The sequence below is a fragment of the Aythya marila genome (assembly GCF_965140915.1).
Source record: "Aythya marila genome assembly, chromosome: 2".
NCBI lineage: Eukaryota > Metazoa > Chordata > Aves > Anseriformes > Anatidae > Aythya > Aythya marila.
Window position 1 is genome coordinate 129,008,479 of NC_139043.1, and position 15,159 is coordinate 129,023,637.

The following is a 15,159-nucleotide window of genomic DNA, read 5'->3' on the forward strand; positions in this document are numbered from 1 at the left end:
TGCTTAGACTTCTATCAGAAAAAAAAAAAAAAAAAGATCATCCTATGACTAATTTAGGTATATTAAAATATATAAGCAAGAATATAAGTTATATATAATTTAACTTGTTTTAATAAACAATCACAGAATTAACAGGAAATACTGACGTGGAAAACATCCAAATCAGAATTTCTGTTAAATGCTGAATACTTTGTTACCACTGAAATGGTTTGGAAGCAACACAGAGACTTAAAGAGTACTTCATGTTGAGAAAGAGGTCAAAAGGTCACCAAGCCCAAGCTCCTGCTCAAAGCTAGGGCAATACTGAATTCAGATCAGATTGCTAAGGTCTCTATCCAGACCAGTGGTGGAAAATTCCAGACAAAGCTTCTACAATCTCTCTGGATAAAAAAATAAATCAAGGGGAAAAAAAAAAAAAAAAAAAAAAAAAAAAAAAAAAAAGTTTCTTAATTTTATTAAGGCCTTTAAGGCCTGTAGTGATTTGTGTCTGATATTAATAACAAAACTATAGATATTACACAATACACAGTCTTGTTATGTCAGCACCTTTGGAAATTAAATTAGCAATATCCACCTAACAACAAGCTTGGCTTAATTTAGCCAGCAGAAATAAGTAGTTGTTTGTGGTTTTTTGTTTGTTTGTTTGTTTGTTTTCCAGTAGCATTTACATTAAAAGAAATAAGGGGTCAGGTGGGATTCAGAAAACAGATCTATGTCTACACCATTTTTATTTACTTCTTTTCAGCTCTTTTTTTATATTAAAGTAGATATTCACATGACTGGTAACAAAATCTATAAGAAAATGGAAAAATTGTGAATAAGATCAGTCTTGTTTTATTTTTCTGTGCTACAGAAGTAGTGGTTTTACCCATCAAGCCCCTAATGTCTATTTTATTGCAACATGCTTTTTTATTCCAGACAAGCAGAGGCATACTTGCACCCAACTTTCTGACCATTATAGCCATAAAATTATTTGTCCTTAGGAAAAAAAGAGACAAACATAATAACTCCATTAGCTTAATACCATCTTAATGTCTTAAGTGTTTTTTCTTAAGATGAAATTAACCCTGGTGCAAAGGGCTACAATCCAATTCATTTGGAGAAAGTGCACTGTTCTTGCTAGAATCACTACTTCTTGAAACTTCCATTAGTGATCTCATTCTTCTTCTGTAGCTCTGTTCTACTTTAATTTACCACGGTACATCAGATGATGATCACACATCTACCACATCCCTGAATGTTTTCTCTTTAGAGAAGCCTTGCAAAATTTAGCAGAAAATACGATAGCTCTTTCAGAATTCCTTCCTCAAATGATTAATCCCTGATGGTTCTTTATTGTATGTCTGGGCTGACAGCAGGTCAGAAAAGATTAGGATTTTACTGCCCTCATATTTCAGAACCTTATTTTAGTAGTTGTAGCCAGGATTCTTTCTCTTCCCCTTATATCAGAGTGTAGCAATTACAGTCCTCTCACATTACCCTGAAATGCTGTTTCCCTCGTGGGCATCCTGTAATTTCTCTTCTCAAGCAGCAGATCTTGCAGGATGAGAGCTTAGCCACACAGTGGTCTTCAAATAATTTGAAATGTTTCATTATTGCATTTTTTCAGTTAGCTATTTAGCACATTTATAAAAATATATTTGGAAAGCAATATGCTTTTGTTTGAATCTGGGTAAAAAGTACTTTTAATACAGAATTTTGCAAACTATAATATTTGAAAATATATTTTTCCCTTCTTCATCCAGTTCTAGTCAGACTGTAACTGCAAAGGGAATTTGTTTTACAATGCAGGCTCATCTCTACCAACATTTTATGACACAAAAGCCCCAGTAGAATTTTAATTTGCATAACATTATGCATATTTGCATGAAATATTGCCCAATGGTACTAAGAGCACCAGTTTCTCCCTAAGCCCCAATTAATTAATCTGTGTCCCTCCAGACCTACATCAATTTATTATGCATTCTTAGTATACTAACATCAATTAATTATGTACTTCCCAGCCCCACATCAATCATTTTCTGCCCTTCAGCCAGCTTTGCACCCCTCACAGTCCCACATCTGGATGAAAATATACCCCTTGCTTTTCTCATAGTTGTGCATGCCTTTCAGTGATTTTGCCAGCCAGCAGAGAGCTTTAGGAGCTCCCTGCTCTTGCTATAGCCCATCATGGCCTGATACTTTAGGGTAGGGTAAAATCTCAGCAGACAATTTGCTGTCTGATGGAAGATTGTGAAAAACATTTTTTGTTGTTGTTCCCTTCCCCTTTGTCCCATCCCTCTTTCTGAACTGAATTAGAAACTTATTTATACATTAGTGATATTGTATATTATTGATTTGGTTTTGGAGTTATTTTTCTCCTGTTCCCAGTATATTTTGTCAAAAAGTTTTGGCTGTGACTGTGCTGTGTACTGAAGGTGAGAGTAGCCATTGACTTCATACTCGGAAAAAGTGGGAGAATCTTAACTTTTTAATTAATGTGCCCTTCCTTCCAACCCATAGACCCACCAAGAGTCAAACTTGGGAGCACCAATTTCTATCAGCTGCAAATAATCCAGACATTCAAACCATGATCAAGATATTGGTTCAGGTTGACTGGCACTTGTTTAAGTATAGGGAATGATAACATGACAAGAAGACATGACATCACAAGACTGTGTGAAAGGACATATGTAAAATGCATACTATAAGTAGTGACTGGAAAAAGATAGTGAATTAGGAATTGCTGACTACTTCACATCAACCTCTTTACAGAGTTGCCTTATTTTTTGTTTTCACATTTTATTTAGTTAGTTGTTTTGTTTTATACACTGTGTGCTTAGGGGAAAACAGAAACTCATGTCACATATTCATCACTTTCCATATTTTATCTGGCAATCAGTCTTATTCAACAAGGCTTGCAAAAAAGGTGAAGCTTTCCAAAGAATTTTCTTTTTCCTCTACTGTCAGTACAAAGGTCAAGCTCATGACTGCAAGAAAGGAGTAGGAAGGAACTGAAACTATGGTTTCATTCCCAGGGCACCCCTTAGCTGAGTAAGGTCAATACACCAAGGAGCAGCAAGCTGACCTGAATGAAATATTTAACATTTCTCTTCTATCCTTCCTCTTTTCTTAGCTTCCAGAACAACTTTAAATCCTACTAGTATGGCATTTTTAGGCCCCTTTAGGTGCACTATACATCATGCCTCAGTTCTGTTCATTAAATTTAAAATGTGCCTGTCATAAAATAGTTATGGATTTTAAGTTTGCGGGGGGAATATACCTGCTTTTTCCTTGTGACACTCTTTATATGTTGAATATTTATATCCATTTGTGTTTGTTCTGACATAAGAGTAGGCCTGCCAAGGGTCCCCTTGTGACTATAAACTAAAGCTTTTAAAAAAATAGCTTAGCTAAGTTTTTTTATTAACTGCTACCTATCACTATTGGATTGTCCTTATGCCCCCAGGGCTGAATCAGCACCTTCAATGTATCCTTCACCGACAGGCATATTTCTTCCAAAGATCCTGATGCAGCATAGCAGGAACAGGGCACTGTTTTAGCATAGCTTGCCCAGCCAGGACATATGATTGAAGAAATTATTCTCAAAGAGCTGTGAAACGATGTGTTGAAAACTACAGACAAGACAATTTGATAGGTATGGGAGAGAACAGACATTTCTATGCCTTAGCCTGATACTCCGCCTTTTATTTATTCCTCTTAATTCCTTATTTAGTGTCATAAAAAAGGAGCTAAAATGTACATGTGAACATTCAGATGTTCAGGTCCATTAATATTGTGCGGCTCAGTAACCGATTTTGTAAAATCTACTCCTTTCACAGGTTGGTTGTTTATTTTCATTTTAAGGAAAATACCCTTTCTTCTGATCCATGAAGTACTGTTTTATGGTTTTCCTACTAGACAGCATTCATTAAGAGCTGTATTAAGAATCTGTTTCCTCTGTTCCTCTCTGTGTGGTCTGCTCCAGCATCAGTGATGGTCCTTATTTTAAGATGAAAAAATAACTTATGCCATAGATATCCCTGAGACTCAGTAATGTAAACTGATCTTTTATTTCTCCAAAATTCCCCTCCAGGAAACTTATTTAATTTAAGTGTAGTAGATTTCTACAGAGTACATTCTTTCCCTACAAACAGTACTTTTGGTTTGTTCAGTATGTGGCTTCTGGATCACATCTAGTCCATGAGGCTGGAATAGATGATCTTCTGGCTGAGCCACAGTAGAAAAATAAGAAAGTGTTTCCAACTGAAAAGGTCAGTCTGTTGCTTGCCTTGTAAATTAGATGAAGACAAAACCTTGCTGGCAGCTGGAGGTTACAGTGGGACTAGTGCTTTGTGTGGGGTGTGTCATAACATGGGGAGCCACTGGGTGATAATACCTGAAAATTGATTGTTTCCCTCTTGTGGTGGGCAGCTGTGCATGGAGAATAATAGATGAAAGAGAAAATGGGGAAACTGAGAGCCTGGGACATTGAGAGAGATGTGTGAATGAGGGAGAAGGGATAGTGGCAAAAGCACAGGATTGAACATCTTGGTTTCTTTCTGGAACGGGGAATGATGAAAAACAAAACTATCCTCAAGGAAGCTTGGGCTTTACATGGGTTGTAGCTGTGAATGATACCAGAGGATATTAATGAAAAGAGGCTATGAAATAGCAAATGATGAAAATGAGGGGAAAATAACTTGGAAACAGTATGCTTTAGAAAACCTAATTGAACAGCTGGTAGACACTAACTGCCTCCCAATAGTGTTTTTATCCATCCTTCTAGCTGAGTTTCAGGCAAATGTGGGGATCCAAGACAACAGTGATAACCCTGTAAAACAATAGGCAACAATTAAACCCTTTCATTCTAGGAATACTTTTATCTCAGAGAGATGTTAAGGATTCGTAAGGTAGTGAAGACCCATTCACACAATTCCTGTCATATTCAAACAAGATAACTTTTTTCAAACCCTCACTTCTTGGACCTGTTTTCTTTTGTTATTCTACAAAAACTCTAGTGATATTACTGAAGGAGATTTTGAGAGAATACCACAAACAATATACGGCAAATGTCTAGTGCTATAGTACTGTTATAAATAAAGTCTCAACTCACTCTGAATTTAGTAACATAAAAGAATATTTATAAAAGGCAAGTAAACAGCGCTGGGTGCACAGGGAGTCTATGCTCTACCAACACGCACACCCAACCGTCGAACTTTCCAAATATATATAGGACATTGCTGTTACGTATTTACAAGAAACCTGAGTACGCCCATACATATGTATATCCTATCCCCACTTAATATTATAATTCTCTTTGTGGTGGTCATTGTGGGTGAAAGGCTCATGGTTTCCCCATCACCATTAGCAACCTTTTGTTCCAGACTGCAGGAGTGGCTTAGACTGTCTCCCTCTACTTCTGCACATGCTCTACCCACCACAAGGTTCCCAAAAGCAACAAAATGTGATTGCTTTCCCCGCGTTTCGTTAACTCTTGAAACCACACTAATAATATTATTATCATATAATATTAAACAATAAATGTTAACAGTTCTAACCAGAAACACCCCCAGCAACTTCCATGCCTTAACAGAGGGGAAAACAAACAACCCCAGACGGCAGGGCATTGCCTCAATCACCCTTCTTTATTTTCTCTAAACTCTTTACATTCCTGATGACCTCATCCTTAAGACTGATGTTATCACCAACCACGAGGCTTTCCGACCCCCATTGCCACATTCCCAAATCACCCCCTTCTTCATTAACATCAACCATTTTTCTGGCATGAATTACCACTCCATATATAACAAAAGGAATATTTATAAAAGGTATAAAAGGCAAGTAAACAGCGCTGGGTGTGCGGGGAGTCTATGCTCCACCAACATACACACATGAACATCAAACATTCTAAACATATAGAACATCACTTTTACATACTAAACACGAGTATGCCTATACATACGTACAATCAGGAAAGGTAACAAACAATCCTTTAAGTTCCATGACTTAGTCTCCATTTTCCATTCCTTTCCTTGATTACAGACAAGTCTCTATTTTCCATTCCTTTTGAACAATATGTTTTGCTTTAAGTTGTCAAGCAACTCGGTCTTCGGGCCTTATGTATCCTGTTCTTCCCAGATTGAAGAAAAGCATATCCATCTCCTTTTCAAGGCCAATAGGGTCTGGGTGAAAAGGCACGTCCAGGTCAACAGGGAAGGTAACAGCAAAGGCCTTCGATGGCTGTAGCAGCAGAGGAGCTGATGGCGTAGCAGTCAGATCAGTAAAGGAGCCTGCAGATCCCTCATTGTCTGGCAAACCACATGTTTCTGACTGTGGTCCCACATGTCTCTTTAAGGCCTCAGAGACCGCTCGCCAGGTGCTGAGCAATCCCACTGCAACCTTGTCGTTTCTAGTTGCAGTGTCCCACACCTCGACCTCAATTTGGTCCCATGTTTCAGGACCAGAAACTGTCCAATTGTTAATAAGGAGAATAAGCCGTAAGGTTACCAGGACAGTCTTTGTTCCTAAGGACGTATGATTCCCCATAATGCGCAACTGCTTACCAGCGAGAGGCAGTTGTGTGCACAGGTCCGCTTCTCTCAGCCCGAGCTTCTCTCCAGCTCCAGTGCACCTATTTTCAGCAACTTTCTGTATGAGCTTCTCTGAGCGGTTTGCTGAGTTTGGCTGAACCTATCTTCATGAGGCAATCAATGTGCCTGCTCCCGTCCTGGTCTCCGTTCTGCCAGCCCGTTCCTCTTCACTTCTTTTTCCTGCTTCATTATTGATGTAACTTCATCATGTTGCCTTTTTTATTTTGAGGGCAGGCTCCCCTCTTATACCCTTCTCTCCACAGCAGTTCTTTTCAAAACAACTTTTCATTGGTCAGACAACTTTGAATGTAACAACAACAGCAAACACCCAGAAACATCCATGCCTTAATGGCTGGAGAACAAGAAACCATCTGGATAACAAGAAACCTGAGACTGCATGGAGTCTCCTGAATCACCCTTCTATGTTCCCTCTAAACTCTTTTATATTCCTGATGGTCTCATCATTAAGAATCTAATGTTATCTCAGCCACGGGGCTTTCCAACCCCCATGGCCACATTCCCAAATCTCCCCCTTCGTTATTAATATCGACCATTTTCTCGACACGAATTACCACTCCATATATAACACTTCAGATAATTGCTTTTTGGGAGGGAAAGACAGAAACTTGGATTAAAAAAAAAAAAAAAAAAAAAAAAAAAAAAAAAAACTGTTTAAGACAGAAGCTTTCTTGACAAAAAAAAAAAAAAAATAGAAATAAACAAATAAAATAATAAAGGTAAGGCAATTCTGTTTAGTTGGGTTGGGAAATCTGAACAGCTGCACAGTACACTGTCATCACATCCAGCCTGAGTACCCTAATCTGCTCATCTTTTTTTTCTCATTTCTATTCTGATAATAGACATTGCTTGCTTGCTTTGCCTCTGCAATGTCAGTGGCACTTGTTGTGTTCAAGGTTGCTGTTGCATTAGATTCCTCACCTGCTTAAAGTTCAAAGCATTGGAGTGACAGAAGGTGATTTGACAGCACACATGCACAAAGTCCACCACAACTGTGGACTTTGAGATTTATGCATACACCCTGCAACACATTACACTCAGTACCCATGCTCTATCCTAGAAATAAATACATCATACCTAAACTTATATACATTTGACAGAATAGAAGACTTGACCTGGCATAACTTGATTTTGCTGAAAGGATTTACCAATTAATGAGCACAGGACTGGACAGATTTGACAAATACTACTTTATTGTGACTACTGATGTTAGGAAATATATTTTTATATTGTGTTCTGTATTTTTTTATTCTGAAGTCTTCTATATCAAAAATATATATTTTTTAATTTTTTCTTGCTTTTGCAGCAGGTGCTGTCATTCTGGTTTATTACTGATATTTATTATTTACATGCAATTAACTTTATAAATTTACTGTTTTTTATATATATATACACGTATATATACATATATATATACATACACATACATATGTGTGTGTATATATATATATATATGTATATATATATATATATTCCTTAATGTGGTAGATGTGTTTTAAGAAGAATAGATAGAAATTATTTCACTTATATCAGCAAGCAAACCTTTCTTTCTTTTCCTGAGTAATAAAAACCTGTCTTGGGCGAGTTGGTAAATGATTTTTCTGATGCTTGATTTTTTTTTAGTAGCCTGTTTAAAAGGGTTGCCTGAGATTAAACCAGTCCTATCAGTTATCTGTTTACACCATAACAGAGGCAATGCAATCACTTTGGCTATTATTTTTATGGTGGTAAATAATATAGGAAAGTCTTCTGGATATTTTGAATGTTTCAGCCACTGACTCTGAATAAAGCATATTTCAAAGTTTCTCTCAATATTAATCAACTCCAGTTCTTATTTGAAACACCAGCTATAGAAATCAAAGCAAAGGGATTTGTAGCATTATTTAATTAATGTATCATTTCAACTAGAAAAAAAAAAAATCTGCTACTTGTCCTAAATAATGAATTTATTCTTTTTATATAGAGCTATAATTGGTGATTACTAATGTTCATTTTTTACATTTTAGTATATGTGCTTACTTAACAAAGATTTTACATTAAAAAACATCTCTGGCTCAAAAAACTCATTCACAAGAGGGTCAATCTTCCTTTCATGTCTGCAAAATCTGTGAACGTGTTATGAAGTCAATCTCCATAGCAAAACCATGTTTGATTTCACTGAGTTCAAAATTAAACCTGATTGCTTGTTTAAACTCTCAGGAATTACATCACTTTACCCCACAAAAACAAAATAATAAGAAGGGTTTGAAATCATGTAGGAACTATAATCCCTATCACATCTTTGTGCTTTTTCTGTTTCGAAATAGTTATAGTCTATGTCTTTAAATAGTGGTAAGGATAGCCACACAAAAGAATGGAGTCCCTGAAGGCTCACTGCACAATGTGTGGAGCCAGGAGATCCGCTCATCTCTGCACACATTCAAAATGATGCCATCATTGGGCTGATGTAATCTTTCAGGATGCAACTGCAATTAAATAGAGGAATGTAACTTTTAAGAGGCTTTCTGATGTGATTAGGCTAAAATCAAAGTAATTAGGCCATCCATAAGAGCTACAAATATTTGCCAGAATAATTATTGGTGAAATATCTTAATGCACCTATAATGCCAAACTGTGGCATTTGACTGTACTCGATTCAGACCTTTATTTAGATAAAAGAAGCTTTAGATTTTTTTTTTCTTTCTTCATGACCTTTATATATCATTTGGTCTGAAAATTGACTACCACTCAGCATATTTCTTCTGTACTAAAAGCTATGACTCTGCAGGACTCACATTTAAATAATGCCAAAGCGCTGTTTCCTAGGAAGCAGGAAAAACAGGTTGCCAATCAAGCTACTTATGAGCTTGTTTTTCTATATCAGTTGACCGCAAAATTGTCAAATATTTTAGTAGACCACCTGTTTTCAAATTTTTTGGGTAAAATGTATAGAACTTTACAGGTAAAACTGTGTGTCTTGAGACCTACTTTCTCCTCTAGATATTTAAAAGATCTCTTGTTCCTTAGTCTTTGAATCAATTAAACATTTTTAATTTAACAATGTTTAATTGATTCAAAGACTAAGGAACAAGAGATCTACTTTATGTACTTTTGCATTTATACTTGTTTATACATGTATAACCGTGCAAGAACCACACTTAAACAAGAAAACAGTATGCATCTTCTCAGTGTTCTTTAGTTCAAAAATTGTAGTCTAATATCACATCATATTTTTTAGGTTATTCCTCCACATAATCATTAAACTAGAAGAAATGACAGGAAGCTTACTCTGAGAGGACAAGTTACTACAAGAAATGGTTTCTGTGGGTTTTTAGATTGTAAAACATTGTCATTAAAGCTGAGGCTTTTCTGCAGAACGGTGTCAGTTGCTGTGAAACCTTCCCCATAAAGGTTATCTTGGATCTAGATTAGGTTGTATGCCTCCCCTCTGTTCCTTCTGAAATAGGAGAGATATCCATTCTTGTGAAGAAAGAGAGATTCATACTGTAAAGCAATGGAGTCTTGCTATTGAGGGCACTGACCTGAGCTGAAGTCCCCAATCAGGCTGATACAATAGAGACTTGAATCTGGCTTTCTCAATTTTCAAGCAAGTGTCCTAATTACAAGGCTGTTAGCAGCTCTACAGACAGAAGCACTCCTTTTCAACAGAGAAAATTTCTGATTTCCATTATGGACTTTGAAATGAAGACACTTTCCACAACACTGGAATAGAATGAGGTGGAAAAAAGTTAGTTAGAAACACAGAAAGTGCTTCTTTCCATCATTTATGTATAGCTGTGTATAAGTCCAAATTTTACTTAGCTTTACATGTATAAAAGAAACTGCGGTTCAAAGGGGAAAAATAAAAATAATAATAATAAAAAAAATCTGCTGGCTCACTAATAGCAGTAGCTGTCACCAGGAAGTTAAGCAATGTAGGTCTCACTGGCTTTCTTATGCTGGTCTCTTACTCATTTCATCAATGAACATTGTTCCAGGTTTCCTTTGTTCTTAGTTACATCTATATGACCACAACATCACATATTAAATATGTTTGGGTTTTGTTTGTTTGTTTGCTTCTTTTGTTTTTGTTCTTGGTTTTGTTTTTCCTTGAAAGAGCTTGTTTTTGAAATTGGTTTTGCTAAAATTCCTTCTTGTTATTTTACTGTGTTCCTTAAGATTTCTTAAATCTAAATATTGAGATAACCAAACTGCATAGATATAAAATGCGTGAGAATTAGTATGTACATTATCTGTGTGCTTATATATTACTTGTATAATATATTGAAATCCCTATTTCTTCTCTGTTATAGGTGGTTAAAGTTAAGTTTCGTGAAATATAAAATGTCCCCAGACAGACCCTGGTAGTATGTACAATATTCATTTAAATCATGTTTTAGGTGGTTTTACTTATTTATTTTAGATTTTTTTCATCATTCATTAAGATGAAAATAATGACTTTACACAGAACTTCAGCAGCTACTGAGGTTAATCAGAAGTTTCATATTTAACTTCATCTTTGTTGAAATATTTGTCTATAAATGTTTTGCTATTTCTTAATTCTCTCTTCTTCCTGTGCCCCAGAACTGGAGACTACATGCAGGAAAACCTACAGTAATAGTCACTGGATGACCTTTAGTGGTGTGAAATAGTTTCCTGAACAGTTTTTGTGCTTACTTGACTATCAAATTGCCTTTGCGGAAGTATTTCCCTGACTGCTGCTCCTAGAACTTGATTAGCATTCTCTAGCACAAATGCTTGTGCTTACATTGCATTTGTAATTGAGAATTTTGCTGATCTCTTTATATTTATGGAAAAAAAAAAAAAAAGTATTTTTTTTGCAAAAAATATAGAGATTAAATACTAAGTAACATTTTAAGATAATGGTGTTTTAATTGCAAAATTGCTGAGCAACTATTGTAAATTATGTTACATATCACACAACTGTAAAGTGAATTAATTTATTATGATTAATGTTACAGTGAAAACCACATGTATTAATGATGACTGGCCACTTACTTTAGAATGTTTCCAAACTAAGGTAATATGATTGTGCCTATTAACTAATTCTGAACTACAATGGAACTTCTAAAGGAGAGTAGGCTCATTAGCAAGTAACTGCAAGCCAAATGAATTAGATATTATATGTCTGGCCAAATGAACAGCAAATCAATTTATTGAGAAAGGTCACTTTAAAAATTCAGTTACTTCTTTCAGGCCTCATCAACAATGTATGTATCATAGCTGTCCTGCTACAATATTGAGTTAAATACTTTACATGCATGATGTTCCTGCATTAGAGCTGGATGAGTGGTTTCCTTTCCTGATGGGAGAAGGTTCAGGTCTTCTCACTGCTCCTGTTTTGGCCAGGGAACTTCATGACTGTAATATCACTGAGTCTTCAAGATCTTGTAATGGTGTTCTGCTGTCTGCATGGTAGTAGAGATATACAGCAAGTAGTATAAAACCTAGTGTGTATTAGCACTGTGAACATCAAGGAAAGTATATCCAACAGAGCAAAGGACTTTTTGCCTCAAACTTATACCTGGTAGCACAGGCTTCTACACAAGTTGATATGACCCATACTTTGGGCCAAGGGCCATGTTAGCAAGCAAAGCTGTCTTGGATTCATCCAACTCCTCTGTTGAAACTGAAACTCTTCCCTAAACACTTTCAAATACAGAATTGAGTGTAGTAGTCTTCTGCATTTTGAGTAAAAAAAAAAAAAAAAAAGAAAGAAAAAATGGAAAAAAAAAAAAAACATATATGGAAAGTACCATTGCCAGTGATATTTCATGAATATATGAATATCCCATGAATATTTCATGAATATCCCTGGCATGGAAAGTACCATGCCAGGGATATTTCATGAATCATTGGCCCACTTTTGAAGAGCAGAATTTGAACTACCAATAAACTGAACTACGGTCATGCTTACCTCGTGTAAACTCTTCCAGATTCCAGAACGAGGTTACCTTACAACAATCACACACTAACAAGTTTGGACATGGGTTCAGAACACACAGCTCACCTATTAAATTCCTTGGCTACTGTTCTGTGGCAGTCCAGTTTCCTTTGCCACATGATAAATTCAGACTTGACTGTATATTGACCATGTAGACAAGAGAATGCAGCTGACAATGAGTAAGGCAAATCAGTACCTCAAGCCTATCTTCTATCTGCCTAAACTTATTTTCTCCTGTAATCCTGGCAGTAGTTGTTAGAGGCTGAGGTTTGTAAGAGCCCTTGCTTCTTATATCACCACAGTGGCTGAAGACTCTTGAAAATGAGACTTATTCTGTGGTCTAGTTGAATGGATTTTAGTGCCATTAAAGTTTTCTACATGACATTTTTGCTGAAAAATTATAAGAGTTGGGAAGGGTTAGAGAAATTTTATAAATATATGTCGTAATATAGGAAAGAAGCATAACTTTGAGAAGGATTCATAAGTCTTCTAAGTGAAGAATGTTTTCTTAACACAACAGATTCACCTGTAGTGGGTCCTAATTAAGAAATTATTTCATTAATGAACTTTCAAGTGTTTTTTTTTGTTTGTTCCAAATGTTACATTGTTTATTTTTAAGTCACATCTTCACCATTGGATGGTGCAAATGGTTTTTAGCAAAACAGAGAATCTGAAGACTTTGTGTTTAGTAACCTAAGGATATCTTAAGGTGGGAAAGCATCTCAAGAACTTGTCTCATTACCCTTTCAGTCTCAAGGCAAGAGCTGTAATACTGGATTATTCCTGAGACTTACTTTTAGGTGATTCTAACGTAACCTTAAACATCTTTAATGATTTGACAGAGTTAAGGGTTGGCATCAGAGGGACTCAGTGATCAGTTGCAGGATTTTGTTGTGTTTCTTATTAAAAAGCAATTTCTAATGACTCCTCTGAGTCTTGTCTGTGATTTAAACCCATGATTTCTCTTCCTGTTTACCATGGACACAAAAAAACAGATTCCTCCCTTTCTCTTCAAAAGCCTTTTCCTATTTGATGCATATTTATACTGATTTATTATTTTTTGCTTTGGAGTGAACATTTTTTTGTTTGTTTGTTTTTGTTTTCATTTTCTGATATAGTCATGTTTTCTCAGCATCTGTTGATTTAAATATGTTACCTTTCTTTTGCATGATCACTATCCCAAAGCATAGCTTATGTTCTCGATCTGTAAAGTGCCTTAAATAGTCAGTTATTGGTTATAATTCAGAGTCTATTTAATTTATTCTAAAACAAACAAACAAACAAACAAACAAAAAACATGTAGTAAGGCAATATTGAGCTTATGGCTGAATGAGGTATTCTGAGATAAACTGCTACATCTCAGCTGTTGTAAGACAACAGCTTTGGTAAGCTTTGCCCCTTGAAAATGGCCATTCTTTCACTTTTAATGTATGAACATGTTTTGTTTTACTGTTCTAATGAAATTCTCCCTATTAGGAGAGTGGAGATACTCTATTAATGATGCTCCCTACCATTTTACTTCCTTGGGGGCTAGATCTGCCCTAGCCTTTCAGAAGAAAACTGTACATAGTCAACCTGTTTGTTTTCACGCATGGACCCTAACTGTGAAAAGTTCACAAATTTAGCAGTTTGCAAACTACGGTCATGCTGGTTATGCTACTGTAGCCAGAAAATCTTTACTCTATCAGACTCCTTGTGAGTTTAACCAGTCATCTTCAACCAGAGTCCAACAATAAGCATATCATATCCATCATTCAGGGTCAGCAGTCCTCTGCTTATAACTCAGGAGGCTTAAATGTCCATACTCTATTTCAAAACATCAATACCTTTCACTTGTCAAAATTAAATATGTTTTCAGAAACCTAGCTATAAACATTACTTACAATAGTTTTAAAATGAGCCTCAGACTAGAATTCACCAGAAGACAATTACAATTCTCGTGACCAGTTTTAAAAGGATGCTTTTGTTCAGTACAAAAGGTTTATAAAAATATTTGTTGTAAAACATACTGTCAGATCATGGTTCAAATCTCTGGAACTGCTAGGTCAAAGAGTAGGCTTTTATGTATTGATCCTTAACCAGTCTAAATGAAGCACAGAGTAAACTGTAGACCAGTTCTATAAACATTTGGCTTCACAGATGCACTTTCTCTGAGACTATGTGACTAAAAACTCCGTTTGAATAAATCTCAAAAAAAAAAAAAAAAATCAATCAAAAACATATTTGAATGAAATGGGATTTTTTTCAGGAGTGGCTATTTTATTTGATTGCAGCAGTTATGTAGGTCACTTGTTTTTATAATAGTAGGAGTTCCTTTATTTGTTTAATAAAATAAAATCTTAAAAACAAACTCTCCAGATGCTTTTGTTACTAAATTAAAATAATTTTTAGATGTTGTTCAACAAGAGGAGTTATTTCAGTTAGAACTAGATGAATACCTCTTCTTCATCTTGTCCTGAGCTCTGTTAACTCTGAGTAGCTAGAAAACAAAGGGGTAAAAACTGATTAGAGATTATGGAAGTATAATACAACATAGCTGTTTGCACCACATTTTTTTCTTGTTGCTTCCCAAGCTGTAAATGGTTGCCAGTGCCAATTTGTTTCCATAAATTTTATATACCATCA

At 35.7% G+C, this 15,159-nt stretch overlaps 1 protein-coding gene across 1 annotated transcript in view; it reads left to right on the top strand.

Moving 5' to 3' along the window:
• Window positions 1-15,159, top strand: part of RALYL (RALY RNA binding protein like) — a gene marked incomplete at its 3' end in the record, with an annotated part of 194,621 nt that overhangs the window by 18,354 nt on the left and 161,108 nt on the right. The gene's annotated exons all lie outside the window — the stretch shown is intronic.